At 46.2% G+C, this 14,675-nt stretch overlaps 2 protein-coding genes across 10 annotated transcripts in view; both read right to left on the bottom strand.

Moving 5' to 3' along the window:
* LOC124020473 (proline-rich protein 5-like) overlaps window positions 1-8,979 on the bottom strand; it is a 32,979-nt gene extending 24,000 nt beyond the window's left edge. Inside the window, exon 1 of one of the 2 annotated variants that reach the window (XR_006836079.1) lies at window positions 7,103-7,550. The gene's annotated coding sequence lies outside the window, so the exon portion shown is untranslated. Of the gene's footprint in view, window positions 1-7,102; window positions 7,551-8,821 lie in introns of those variants that run through there. The other variant, XM_046335719.1, reaches the window with a different exon arrangement.
* LOC124020470 (proline-rich protein 5-like) overlaps window positions 1-14,675 on the bottom strand; it is a 184,094-nt gene that overhangs the window by 58,477 nt on the left and 110,942 nt on the right. The window lies entirely within an intron of this gene.

Genomic DNA, 14,675 nt, shown 5'->3' with positions numbered 1-14,675 from the left:
ACAGTTGGTTAGCGTGTGACGCTCTCAGAGATCCAACAGTTGGTTAGCGTGCGACGCTCTCAGAGATCCAACAGTTGGTTAGCGTGCGACGCTCTCAGAGACCCAACAGTTGGTTAGCGTGCGACGCTCTCAGAGATCCAACAGTTGGTTAGCGTGCGACGCTCTCAGAGATCCAACAGTTGGTTAGCGTGCGACGCTCTCAGAGATCCAACAGTTGGTTAGCGTGCGACGCTCTCAGAGATCCAACAGTTGGTTAGCGTGCGACGCTCTCAGAGATCCAACAGTTGGTTAGCGTGCGACGCTCTCAGAGACCCAACAGTTGGTTAGCTCAGAGATCCAACAGTTGGTTAGCGTGCAACGCTCTCAGAGATCCAACAGTTGGTTAGCGTGCAACGCTCTCAGAGACCCAACAGTTGGTTAGCGTGCTACGCTCTCAGAGATCCAACAGTTGGTTAGCGTGCAACGCTCTCAGAGACCCAACAGTTGGTTAGCGTGCTACGCTCTCAGAGAGCCAACAGTTGGTTAGCGTGCTACGCTCTCAGAGATCCAACAGTTGGTTAGCGTGCAACGCTCTCAGAGATCCAACAGTTGGTTAGCGTGCGACGCTCTCAGAGAGCCAACAGTTGGTTAGCGTGCTACGCTCTCAGAGATCCAACAGTTGGTTAGCGTGCGACGCTCTCAGAGAGCCAACAGTTGGTTAGCGTGCTACGCTCTCAGAGATCCAACAGTTGGTTAGCGTGCGACGCTCTCAGAGATCCAACAGTTGGTTAGCGTGCAACGCTCTCAGAGATCCAACAGTTGGTTAGCGTGCAACGCTCTCAGAGACCCAACAGTTGGTTAGCGCGCAACGCTCTCAGAGATCCAACAGTTGGTTAGCGCGCAACGCTCTCAGAAATCCAACAGTTGGTTAGCGCGCAACGCTCTCAGAGACCCAACAGTTGGTTAGCGTGCAACGCTCTCAGAGATCCAACAGTTGGTTAGCGCGCAACGCTCTCAGAGACCCAACAGTTGGTTAGCGTGCAACGCTCTCAGAGATCCAACAGTTGGTTAGCGTGCAACGCTCTCAGAGACCCAACAGTTGGTTAGCGTGCAACGCTCTCAGAGATCCAACAGTTGGTTAGCGTGCAACGCTCTCAGAGATCCAACAGTTGGTTAGCGCGCTTTCAGAGATCCAACAGTTGGTTAGCGTGCAACGCTCTCAGAGATCCAACAGTTGGTTAGCGTGCAACGCTTTCAGAGATCCAACAGTTGGTTAGCGTGCAACACTCTCAGAGATCCAACAGTTGGTTAGCGTGCAACGCTCTCAGAGATCCAACAGTTGGTTAGCGTGCAACGCTCTCAGAGATCCAACAGTTGGTTAGCGTGCAACGCTTTCAGAGATCCAACAGTTGGTTAGCGTGCAACACTCTCAGAGATCCAACAGTTGGTTAGCGTGCAACGCTCTCAGAGATCCAACAGTTGGTTAGCGTGCAACGCTCTCAGAGATCCAACAGTTGGTTAGCGTGCAACGCTCTCAGAGATCCAACAGTTGGTTAGCGTGCAACGCTTTCAGAGATCCAACAGTTGGTTAGCGTGCAACACTCTCAGAGATCCAACAGTTGGTTAGCGTGCAACGCTCTCAGAGATCCAACAGTTGGTTAGCGTGCGCTCTCAGAGACCCAAAAGTTGATTAGCGTGCGACGCTCTCAGAGATCCAACAGTTGGTTAGCGTGCGACGCTCTCAGAGATCCAACAGTTGGTTAGCGTGCAACGCTCTCAGAGATCCAACAGTTGGTTAGCGTGCAACGCTCTCAGAGACCCAACAGTTGGTTAGCGTGCGACGCTCTCCTCCTCTCCTCTTTGTTTCTCCTCAGTTGTAATCTGTGTTCCGTGACTGTGTGTGTTTTGGGTTGTTGTGCCCAGTCCCCCAACTCAGCCCCCCACACAGACTGAACTGGGTTGAAAAGGCTATGATGCAGAATGATTGATACCCCACTGAGAGACAGGAGTAGCGTGTGTCTCGGTCGACTAGATCAAAGAACTGAGGTCAACAAGTTCATTGGAATAAAGGGGCCATTCTACTTCGGCAGATGGTACATGGAAACATGTTTAAGTAGTGGTTTACTCAGAGATTTGGACTTTACATTCTCAGAGACTCAAAGCTAGTGTCTGACACTACAATATTAGCTACACTACTTCATCTTCCTTTCAGAGCCATCAGGCGTTTTACATAATAGACTTAAATCCAGTCTTCTAGTTGACCGTCCGTCTGTTTCTCATCACAGTGGAGGTCATAGAGAGCCTGGAATGCAGGGATAACCAAATGTTTGGAGATCAAACCAGAGACATCAATATATTCCAAGGCAGACAGAGAGAGGGAGGGGGACAGGGTGCATCCTGGGTACCTTCTGACGGATGCCAGAGAGGTGGCAGCTCAGCTCTCCTACCCAATAAAATATTATAATTAAATGAATATGGGTGTAGTCACCACACACACACACACACTGTAGTGAGACACTTGATTCTCTTCCATCAAACTCCCTAAAGAGGTGCTGAGATCCTCCGCATAAAACAGACGCCGGGTCCTCATGAACGAGTGTAGCCGAGGTAGCCGAGGAGGTGCCCGACTCAAACCTCAAAACAACACACGTGCTTGATGTTTCTATATTCTCAACCCTTCATATTTCAGACAGTAATCATACCCAATGAACTGAACCATCAGAACAAGTCAGAGAATGTTTCAACTGAATCTAAAACAGCAGATGGTATCTCTACTGTAACTATAGGGAGGTGGTTAACTACATATGCTGCTCATTTGTTCACATGTAGATCTTAATTAAATATGACTGCATTTTGCCCAAGTCACTAGAACGACTCTGCTGTGACTCAACTCTGCTCCAGGAAGTGTTCTGATGTTCCTGGCCTCTCTCTCCTGTCACCTGTCTGGCTACTGGCTACAGCCCCTGTTCCACCTGCCACTCTGGGCCAATGGCCAGTCAGAAGTCAGACTTGGCCGCGGTCCCAGGCTCTAGTCCTGGACACCACATCACACAGTCACAGCTGACAGAACAGCCGAAAGGCACACAGCAGCTTTACAGCCAATCCCCTGCTTAACGTCTGCTGCTCTAGTGTGCGATTCCACAGGTTTCCATCCAACCTCTCTGGTGCCAGGAACAAACCCTGGTATGGAGATGTCATCTGGGCTGCGGCTGCTCCCTCTCATCTCTGGCTCTGCTCTAGGATTCTCTGCCTCTTGACTTCCTTTCTCTATTGTTCTCTCTCTCACTCTAGTCTTCCCCTCTCTCGTCTCGCTCTCTACCTCCCCCTTCTCTCCATCTGGTCTCTCGTAGTAACATGAGTGGGCTCCCTGCCATCACCACTGTGTAAACAGATAGCAGGAAGTTCCCCAAGTGAAAACTAACCCTGATCCAAGATAATGCAGGAGGACACCCAACACTAACTCACTCATCCCAGTCACACTGACTGGCACCAGGGCAACACTCAGTCCTGAACATTACTACCGACAGCACCCAACATAATAACAATAATGAGCGAGTGTTAGTGCTGTATACTTGTCCTGGTAATTTCAGGCAGAAGAGACCAGTTGAAAAGGAGTGTGCAGTGTTTCTAAATATTGAGCTGTGTTATTTCCAACAGAACATGCAGCCTGCAGGTAAAACAGTTTGAAAAAGTAGGAAAAAAAAGTGACAATTCTAATTCCATCAGAGTTCCTGAACTTTGTCTCCACCTGCTGGTTACAGTGTGCCACTGCAGGGGTGGACAGGTAATGCATAAATCAACATAATTCAGATCAAGAGGAAGGATGCTAACTTCTATGAACCTATCGAACTCACATTAAAGAGGACAACCATGTCCCAATAAGCGAAAGGCCATTGAAAATACATATTTCACAACTATGTTTCAGACATTGACATCAGGTACATTTTAGGTGATGAAAATATGGATCATCCGGACATTGAAAATAACCCATTTTCTGGACGTTGAAATCAGGTGCATTTGAAAATACTTATTTTTCGATCATTGATTCCATGGCCAAATTTCAACTGATATACATTCTCAAGTATAATAAGTAAGCATTATATTACAGTTATCAGCTCAGTTGGTAGAGCATGGCGCTTGTAACGCCAGGGTAGTGGGTTCAATCCCCGGGACCACCCATACCACCCATACGTAGAATGTATGCACACATGACTGTAAGTCCATAAAAGTTAAATGGCATAAAAATATATATATATATATATTGTCTGAAGGTCCCGTGGTACCAGTTGAAAAAAATGAACGGAGGTATGGAGACTGTTTAGTGACAAAAATAAGAATAAAATCCTGGTCTTTCATATATCACTCAGACACTTCAGAACAAACTTCCTTTTGATCTGTTGTTCTATGTAGTGAATATGTTATTCGATGCATTTGAATATGCTAATAGCAGTAAGGTACCCCCCAAAATTCATCCAATCATGTTTTTCTTCTGTTTTTTTTTATTCTTCAAGGGGTCTTAAAATTCAAAAATCAAACAGCTAAACGATCCTTAGTAGAACCCCCACCCTCTGGCTTAGACAGGTTTTAATAGGAAAGAGGAACCAATTGTAGATTGCAACAAAATATGTATCTATCACATGCAGTAAGTTCCTCTGGTTAAGAGCGTCTGCTGAATGACCAAAATGTAAATGTAAAAAAAACACAAACACTTGCAAAGCATGCTGGATATTATTCTAATAAGCTCCGCCCCCATCCTTGTACCGTTACCTTACCAAACCTGACCTTCACCATACATGCAGAAGAGGGATAGGAGAGGGTATGAAGCCCTGAGGTGTCCCTGCCAGTCCCAGAGCTCTCAACTGTCTCCCTACTCCATTAGTCTCTGTCTGAGGTGTCCCTGCCAGTCCCAGAGCTCTCAACTGTCTCCCTACTCCATTAGTCTCTGTCTGAGGTGTCCCTGCCAGTCCCAGTAGAGCTCTCAACTGTCTCCCTACTCCATTAGTCTCTGTCTGAGGTGTCCCTGCCAGTCCCAGAGCTCTCAACTGTCTCCCTACTCCATTAGTCTCTGTCTGAGGTGTCCCTGCCAGTCCCAGAGCTCTCAACTGTCTCCCTACTCCATTAGTCTCTGTCTGAGGTGTCCCTGCCTGTCCCAGAGCTCTCAACTGTCTCCCTACTCCATTAGTCTCTGTCTGAGGTGTCCCTGCCAGTCCCAGAGCTCTCAACTGTCTCCCTACTCCATTAGTCTCTGTCTGAGGTGTCCCTGCCAGTCCCAGAGCTCTCAACTGTCTCCCTACTCCATTAGTCTCTGTCTGAGGTGTCCCTGCCAGTCCCAGAGCTCTCAACTGTCTCCCTACTCCATTAGTCTCTGTCTGAGGTGTCCCTGCCAGTCCCAGAGCTCTCAACTGTCTCCCTACTCCATTAGTCTCTGTCTGAGGTGTCCCTGCCAGTCCCAGAGCTCTCAACTGTCTCCCTACTCCATTAGTCTCTGTCTGAGGTGTCCCTGCCAGTCCCAGAGCTCTCAACTGTCTCCCTACTCCATTAGTCTCTGTCTGAGGTGTCCCTGCCAGTCCCAGAGCTCTCAACTGTCTCCCTACTCCATTAGTCTCTGTCTGAGGTGTCCCTGCCAGTCCCAGAGCTCTCAACTGTCTCCCTACTCCATTAGTCTCTGTCTGAGGTGTCCCTGCCAGTCCCAGAGCTCTCAACTGTCTCCCTACTCCATTAGTCTCTGTCTGAGGTGTCCCTGCCAGTCCCAGAGCTCTCAACTGTCTCCCTACTCCATTAGTCTCTGTCTGAGGTGTCCCTGCCAGTCCCAGAGCTCTCAACTGTCTCCCTAATCCATTAGTCTCTGTCTGAGGTGTCCCTGCCAGTCCCAGAGCTGTCAACTGTCTCCCTACTCCATTAGTCTCTGTCTGAGGTGTCCCTGCCAGTCCCAGAGCTCTCAACTGTCTCCCTACTCCATTAGTCTCTGTCTGAGGTGTCCCTGCCAGTCCCAGAGCTCTCAACTGTCTCCTACTCCATTAGTCTCTGTCTGAGGTGTCCCTGCCAGTCACAGAGCTGTCAACTGTCTCCCTACTCCATTAGTCTCTGTCTGAGGTGTCCCTGCCAGTCCCAGAGCTCTCAACTGTCTCCCTACTCCATTAGTCTCTGTCTGAGGTGTCCCTGCCAGTCCCAGAGCTCTCAACTGTCTCCCTACTCCATTAGTCTCTGTCTGAGGTGTCCCTGCCAGTCCCAGAGCTCTCAACTGTCTCCCTACTCCATTAGTCTCTGTCTGAGGTGTCCCTGCCAGTCCCAGAGCTCTCAACTGTCTCCCTACTCCATTAGTCTCTGTCTGAGGTGTCCCTGCCAGTCCCAGAGCTCTCAACTGTCTCCCTACTCCATTAGTCTCTGTCTGAGGTGTCCCTGCCAGTCCCAGAGCTCTCAACTGTCTCCCTACTCCATTAGTCTCTGTCTGAGGTGTCCCTGCCAGTCCCAGAGCTGTCAACTGTCTCCCTACTCCATTAGTCTCTGTCTGAGGTGTCCCTGCCAGTCCCAGAGCTCTCAACTGTCTCCCTACTCCATTAGTCTCTGTCTGAGGTGTCCCTGCCAGTCCCAGAGCTCTCAACTGTCTCCCTACTCCATTAGTCTCTGTCTGAGGTGTCCCTGCCAGTCCCAGAGCTCTCAACTGTCTCCCTACTCCATTAGTCTCTGTCTGAGGTGTCCCTGCCAGTCCCAGAGCTCTCAACTGTCTCCCTACTCCATTAGTCTCTGTCATCCAACACGTTTAGATTATTGTTTTTTTGTTGACATTTTGACAGTATATCAATATGTCCCCTCTAAAAGATACAAAGGACAAGGTCAAAGGACATACGGGGTTGCCCGCGTCTCTGAAACCGCCAACGTCTCACCTCTCTCCGGAACGCTGCAGACGCACACCTAAAACCAATCCCGGAGACAGTCTGGACAGCCTATGCTACTGCTCTGGTGTTGCATCGCTATTTCGGTATATATTCTATCTATTTATAACAAGGCACGGTATCATTCGACAACTATATATCATGGCTACAGACGGAGTTGACAACAACTACTAACGTTAGGCAAATCAAGTCAATAAGCTACACAGCAGACGTTTATAAAAGGTACCCACGTGTATGGTCGCTGTCTTCCTCTGGCGGTGCGCTACAACATGCCACAAAGATAATATATAGGCGCTCCAACACGCACTGAAAAATGATATCAAAATCTGTGTTTCAATCCTTCTTGGTTTATAGAAATTTCGCAAAGGTAGACAGTAACACTGAAGCTGTCCCGAAAGAGTCCTTGTCTGTCTGAGTATGCGAGTGGAGTACGGATGTGTAAACGGAGCCGACTCCGAGGATGTCACGACTCGTGGATGTTTCCTCTTGTTGACTTGAGTTCGCAGCACCAGCTGCTACGGTATCTAGTGGAGTCCGCGTTACACAAGCGTCTGCAAGTGTCTGTGGAATGTGTGTAGACTAGAGTGCGTGTGTTTGTGCGCGCACTGTAGTATTTCCACCGGTCTGTCTGTGCTGAGAGTGCATGGAGAAACTGCTAAACGAGAGACTGTCCCACGCTATGAGTTCTGGAGCTGTGCCAGTGCCAAGATGAGTTAGTAGACAACCGGTTTTAAATCTGCAGTCTGTGGCGCCTCCGAACAACAACGTATAAAGTTGAATTCATTTAAAACCAAAGCATTCAGCCTAATGATCCCCATAAAGCTAGGAAGACAATCCTGTACATTATACTAAGTGCTCATTAAAGAGAAAGCAGTGATTCAGCTGTGCACTCTCTGGACAAAATGCTGGTGATCAGCAAGTTTTCAGATCCACTATCCAATCCCCACCTAATCCAACATCAATGGATTTGTCAAAGAACACCACCGAGGATCTTCACAGAACCTAGATATTTGACACCACCGAGGATCTTCACAGAACCTAGATATTTTACACCAGAGGATCTTCACAGAACCTAGATATTTTACACCACCGAGGATCTTCACAGAACCTAGACATTTGACACCACTGAGGATCTTCACAGAACCTAGATATTTCACACCACCGAGGATCTTCACAGAACCTAGACATTTGACACCACTGAGGATCTTCACAGAACCTAGATATTTGACACCACCGAGGATCTTCACAGAACCTAGATATTTTACACCAGAGGATCTTCACAGAACCTAGATATTTGACACCACCGAGGATCTTCACAGAACCTAGATATTTTACACCAGAGGATCTTCACAGAACCTAGATATTTTACACCACCGAGGATCTTCACAGAACCTAGACATTTGACACCACTGAGGATCTTCACAGAACCTAGATATTTTACACCACCGAGGATCTTCACAGAACCTAGACATTTGACACCACTGAGGATCTTCACAGAACCTAGATATTTGACACCACCGAGGATCTTCACAGAACCTAGATATTTTACACCAGAGGATCTTCACAGAACCTAGATATTTTACATCACCGAGGATCTTCACAGAACCTAGACATTTGACACCACTGAGGATCTTCACAGAACCTAGATATTTGACACCACTAAGGATCTTCACAGAACCTAGATATTTCACACCACTGAGGATCTTCACAGAACCTAGATATTTTACACCAGAGGATCTTCACAGAACCTAGATATTTGACACCACCGAGGATCTTCACAGAACCTAGATATTTTACACCAGAGGATCTTCACAGAACCTAGATATTTGACAGACATTTCAGTCCCACTGTTGCTTGCTGTTTGTGAAGAGTCTGCATGAAGAGTTATTGGAAGATCTCCCCAAAACAAACCTCTTAGAAGAAGAAACCATATCAGAGAATCAACCAACCTTTGATTGTCCATCATCCTTCTGGAAGATATTTGAGGTATTTTGACGATAATGATCAGCAACCTGCTGTTCTGTTTGACTTTTATAGTACCAAGTGTTTTGAGAATGTCACATGGCAAAGTCCAACTCCAAGGTCAGGAATATCTGCCTTTACAATGCTGGGGGCATAAAAGAATAACAGTAAGGTACCTGGGGAACATACAGCATGAGAACGTTCTCTCTCTCTCTCTCTCCCTCTCTGGTTTAATGTGTAGCTTGTTGAGTAGCCAGAGTCATAAATACCTGATGCTGTGGTGAGAGAATGTTTGTTTAGGGTCATGGAACTAACATTAAGGCCCAGAGAATGGCATGTGTCCAAACACATAGTCATTCAACCAATACTAGTATATACAATACCATTCCTTGTACAAAGGTTGATTCTAAAAGTACACAATTACAATTTTACTGGTTTATATATATACAGTGCCTTGCGAAAGTATTAGGCCCTCTTGAACTTTGCGACCTTTTGCCACATTTCAGGCTTCAAACATAAAGATATAAAACTGTATTTTTTTGTGAAGAATCAACAACAAGTGGGACACAATCATGAAGTGGAACGACATTTATTGGATATTTCAAACTTTTTTAACAAATCAAAAACTGAAAAATTGGGCGTGCAAAACACTGACTAATGATGATAAATACAATCCACCTGTGTGTAATCAAGTCTCCGTATAAATACACCTGCACTGTGATAGTCTCAGAGGTCCGTTAAAAGCGCAGAGAGCATCATGAAGAACAAGGAACACACCAGGCAGGTCCGAGATACTGTTGTGAAGAAGTTTAAAGCCGGATTTGGATACAAAAAGATTTCCCAAGCTTTAAACATCCCAATGAGCACTGTGCAAGCGATAATATTGAAATGGAAGGAGTATCAGACCACTGCAAATCTACCAAGACCTGGCCGTCCCTCTAAACTTCCAGCTCATACAAGGAGACGACTGATCAGAGATGCAGCCAAGAGGCCCATGATCACTCTGGATGAACTGCAGAGATCTACATCTGAGGTGGGAGACTCTGTCCATAGGACAACAATCAGTCGTATATTGCACAAATCTGGCCTTTATGGAAGAGTGGCAAGAAGAAAGCCATTTCTTAAAGATATCCATAAAAAGTGTTGTTTAAAGTTTGCCACAAGCCACCTGGGAGACACACCAAACATGTGGAAGAATGTGCTCTGGTCAGATGAAACCAAAATTGAACTTTTTGGCAACAATGCAAAACGTTATGTTTGGCGTAAAAGCAACACAGCTCATCACCCTGAACACACCATCCCCACTGTCAAACATGGTGGTGGCAGCATCATGGTTTGGGCCTGCTTTTCTTCAGCAGGTACAGGGAAGATGGTTAAACTTGATGGGAAAATGGATGGAGCCAAATACAGGACCATTCTGGAAGAAAACCTGATGGAGTCTGCAAAAGACCTGATACTGGGACGTAGATTTGTCTTCCAACAAGACAATGATCCAAAACATAAAGCAAAATATACAATGGAATGGTTCAAAAATAAACATATCCAGGTGTTAGAATGGCCAAGTCAAAGTCCAGACCTGAATCCAATCGAGAATCTGTGGAAAGAACTGAAAACTGCTGTTCACAAATGCTCTCCATCCAACCTCACTGAGCTCGAGCTGTTTTGCAAGGAGGAATGGGAAAAAATGTCAGTCTCTCGATGTGCAAAACTGATAGAGACATACCCCAAGCGACTTACAGCTGTAATCGCAGCAAAAGGTGGCGTTACAAAGTATTAACTTAAGGGGGCTGAATAATTTTGCACGCCCAATTTTTCAGTTTTTGATTTGTTAAAAAAGTTTGAAATATCCAATAAATGTCGTTCCACTTCATGATTGTGTCCCACTTGTTGTTGATTTTTCACAAAAAAATACAGTTTTATATCTTTATGTTTGAAGCCTGAAATGTGGCAAAAGGTCGCTAAGTTCAAGGGGGCCGAATACTTTCGCAAGGCACTGTATATATACACAGTATATAGCATTTCATCATTAGGGACAGGAGCTTTTCCTGACTAGAGGTAACCTCCTGGCCTTGTGCATGGAATACCAGCATGCAGTATGTTGGGGAAGTTAGGAATATTTAACCACACTTTGTCTCTTCATGCCAAGTACTTTATTTTATGTTTGACCCTTATGATCCAGCCAGAGCCGGTTCCAAGAGACAGACATGACCTGACCGAAGTGTGTTGAATTGTTTTCAGAACTAAGTCGGGGTCTCAACTTCCTGTTGACAGTTAGAATAGTAGAATACACAAGGTGCAATTTCTACATGTGGTTGTGCATCAACAGTTTCTCTCTTGTTATGTCAGCCACTGATAGTCACTCAATTATCCATGTTAGTTAACCATTTTTACATTGGTAAATGAGTCTAGCCAGCTATCTAAACTTGTAGTAATAATGGGCGAATACCGACTGGGCACACAGGGCATGTGTCCAGGGGCCCTAACCTCCAGGGGGCCCCCATTGATTTTGTTAGTCAGTCTCACTCAGATATCATTAACATGATAAAAGTCCTGGCACCCCCCCCCCCCCCCCCTGTCTGGTTGGGATATGTGTGACTGTGCCACATGTCCATTAACCTTGCAGAATCATTAACTGGACTGGCCACTTCAAAGGAACGGTGATCCAGATTATCCGTACACTAAAACTGTCTGCAAATTTCCCTTCAGAAGCCTGTTCCTTTTAAAAGAGGATTGGTAAAAATGTAAATGTTAAATCAGGTGGAGTGCCAGGATGTTTTTATGTTTTGGGAGTTGAGACATGATGCTTATGGCACACTACATGACCAAGAGTATGTGGACACATGTTGTCATTCCAAAATCATGGGCATTAATATGGAGTTGGTCCCCCCTGTGCTGCTATAACAGCCTCTACACTTATTGGAAGACCAGTCAAGTTCTTCCACGTGGATCTCGACAAACCATTCCCGTATGGACCTCGCTTTGTGCACAGAGGCATTGTCCTGCTGAAACAGGAAAGATCCTTCCTCAAACTGTTGCCACAATGTTGGAAGCACAAAACTGTCTAGAATGTCATTGTATGCTGAAGCGTTAAGATTTCACTTCACTGGAACTAAGGGGACTAGCCCAATTCCTCCTCCACCAAACTTTACAGTTGGCACTATGCATTGGGGCAGGTAGCATTCTCTTGGCATCTGCCAAATGCAGATTCGTCCATAGGATTACCAGACGGTGAAGCGTGATTCATCTCCAGAGAACGTGTTTCCCCAATGGCCAATGGCGGCAAGCTTTACACCACTCCAGCCCACGCTTTGAATTGTGCAAGGTGATTTGAGGCTTGTGTGTGGCTGCTTAGCCATGGAAACCCATTTCATGAAGCTCGTTTCCACTTCACAATTTCAGCAATTACAGTTGACCGGGGCAGCTCTAGCAGGGCAGAAATTTGACAAACTGACTTTTTGGAAAGGTGGCATCCTATGCCAGTGCCACGTTGAAAGTCACTGAGCTCTTCAGTAAGGCGATTCTACTGCCAATGTTTGTCTATGGAGATTACATGGCTGTGTGCTGGATTTTATATACCTGTCAGCAACGGGTGTGGCTGAAATAGCCGAATCCACTAATTTGAAGGGTTGTTTACATACTTTTGTATATATAGAGTATTTCAACATAATGATATGAGACATGAAATTCTTTAACTAATTTGTCACATCTTTGCTCACCATCAGGCAAAGTAGGTTGGTTCAGAATTAAATCCAATTTATTTTAATACTAAAGAGGTTCTTTTGAGAACTTCCAAACTAAATTCTCTCAGATAAAAACGCTTTTCAACTGAATGAAACCATAGTTGGTACTTTATCTGGAACAGCTAGGAGTTTATGTTTGCATAGTATAAATTAAGCAACTAGTTAGTATTTGGTATATTCATTTAGGCTTAAAACCCAGAGCTCAGGAGCAGGCTTCTCTGACATGTTACCGTTGCCATGGGAAAGGAGGTGAAGAGTGGTAAATTGATTTACAGCATTCTAGAACTAGAAGTTCTAGAAGTTCACCCCCTTAAAAGATTTAGATGCACTATTGTAAAGTGGCTGTTCCACTGGATGTCATAAGGTGAATGCACCAATTTGTAAGTCGCTCTGGATAAGAGCGTCTGCTAAATGACTTAAATGTAAATGTAAGTTGAATGTGTGTGTGTTTGTGTTCGCATGTATGTGTTTTCTTACCCAACAGTATGGTACCAGGGGAGGGTTTACGTGTGGTTCAGCCACACTGCACCATGCTATATGAGTACTAGTTTGAAGGGCAGGTGGGTAAACTAAACATCCATACGCTCACAGCACCAGCAGTGTGAAATAGCATTAACTATTGATACTATTATCATCAATATTTTTTATCAGGTTAGGAGAGAGAGAGAAAGAAAGAGAGAAGACAAGCCACTCAGCCTGTCAGTGAAAAGGGCAACCCTATTTAACACAGCTAATTGTTCACGGACAGAGACCCCACACAAAGTCCCTGTTTTGTGAGAGAGACAGAGAGTGAGTGAGTGAGACAGAGACAGAGAGTGAGTGAGTGAGTGAGTGAGTGAGTGAGTGAGTGAGTGAGTGAGTGAGTGAGTGAGTGAGTGAGTGAGTGAGTGAGTGAGTGAGTGAGTGAGTGAGTGAGTGAGTCAGAGACAGAGAGTGAGTGACAGAGTGAGTGAGTGACAGAGTGAGTGAGTGACAGAGTGAGTGAGTGACAGAGTGAGTGAGTGACAGAGTGAGTGACAGAGTGACAGAGTGACAGAGTGACAGAGTGACAGAGTGACAGAGTGACAGAGTGACAGAGTGACAGAGTGACAGAGTGACAGAGTGACAGAGTGACAGAGTGACAGAGTGACAGAGTGACAGAGAGACAGAGAGACAGAGAGACAGAGAGACAGAGAGACAGAGAGACAGAGAGACAGAGAGACAGAGAGACAGAGAGACAGAGACAGAGAGACAGAGAGACAGAGAGACAGAGAGACAGAGAGACAGAGAGACAGAGAGACAGAGAGACAGAGAGACAGAGAGACAGAGAGACAGAGAGACAGAGAGACAGAGAGACAGAGAGACAGAGAGACAGAGAGACAGAGACAGACAGAGAGACAGAGAGACAGAGAGATTTAGATGCACTAGAGAGACAGAGAGACAGAGAGACAGAGAGACAGAGAGACAGAGAGACAGAGAGACAGAGAGACAGAGAGACAGAGACAGAGAGACAGAGAGACAGAGAGACAGAGAGACAGAGAGACAGAGAGACAGAGAGACAGAGAGACAGAGAGACAGAGAGACAGAGAGACAGAGAGACAGAGAGACAGAGAGACAGAGAGACAGAGAGACAGAGAGACAGAGAGACAGAGAGACAGAGAGACAGAGAGACAGAGAGACAGAGAGACAGAGAGACAGAGAGACAGAGAGACAGAGAGACAGAGAGACAGAGAGACAGAGAGACAGAGAGACAGAGAGACAGAGAGACAGAGAGACAGAGAGACAGAGAGACAGAGAGACAGAGAGACAGAGAGACAGAGAGACAGAGAGACAGAGAGACAGAGAGACAGAGAGACAGAGAGACAGAGAGACAGAGAGACAGAGAGACAGAGAGACAGAGAGACAGAGAGACAGAGAGACAGAGAGACAGAGAGACAGAGAGACAGAGAGACCGAGAGACCGAGAGACCGAGTGACCGAGTGACCGAGTGACCGAGTGACCGAGTGACCGAGTGAGTGAGTGAGTGAGTGAGTGAGTGAGTGGTGAGTGAGTGAGTGAGTGAGTGAGAGAGAGAGAGAGAGAGAGAGAGAGAGAGAGAGAGAGAGAGAGAGAGAGAGAGAGA

This window comes from Oncorhynchus gorbuscha, unplaced genomic scaffold, assembly GCF_021184085.1.
Source record: "Oncorhynchus gorbuscha isolate QuinsamMale2020 ecotype Even-year unplaced genomic scaffold, OgorEven_v1.0 Un_scaffold_828, whole genome shotgun sequence".
Taxonomy (NCBI): domain Eukaryota; kingdom Metazoa; phylum Chordata; class Actinopteri; order Salmoniformes; family Salmonidae; genus Oncorhynchus; species Oncorhynchus gorbuscha.
Note: the sequence above shows the minus strand (reverse complement) of the source record. Positions and strands in the feature narration are given on the sequence as shown.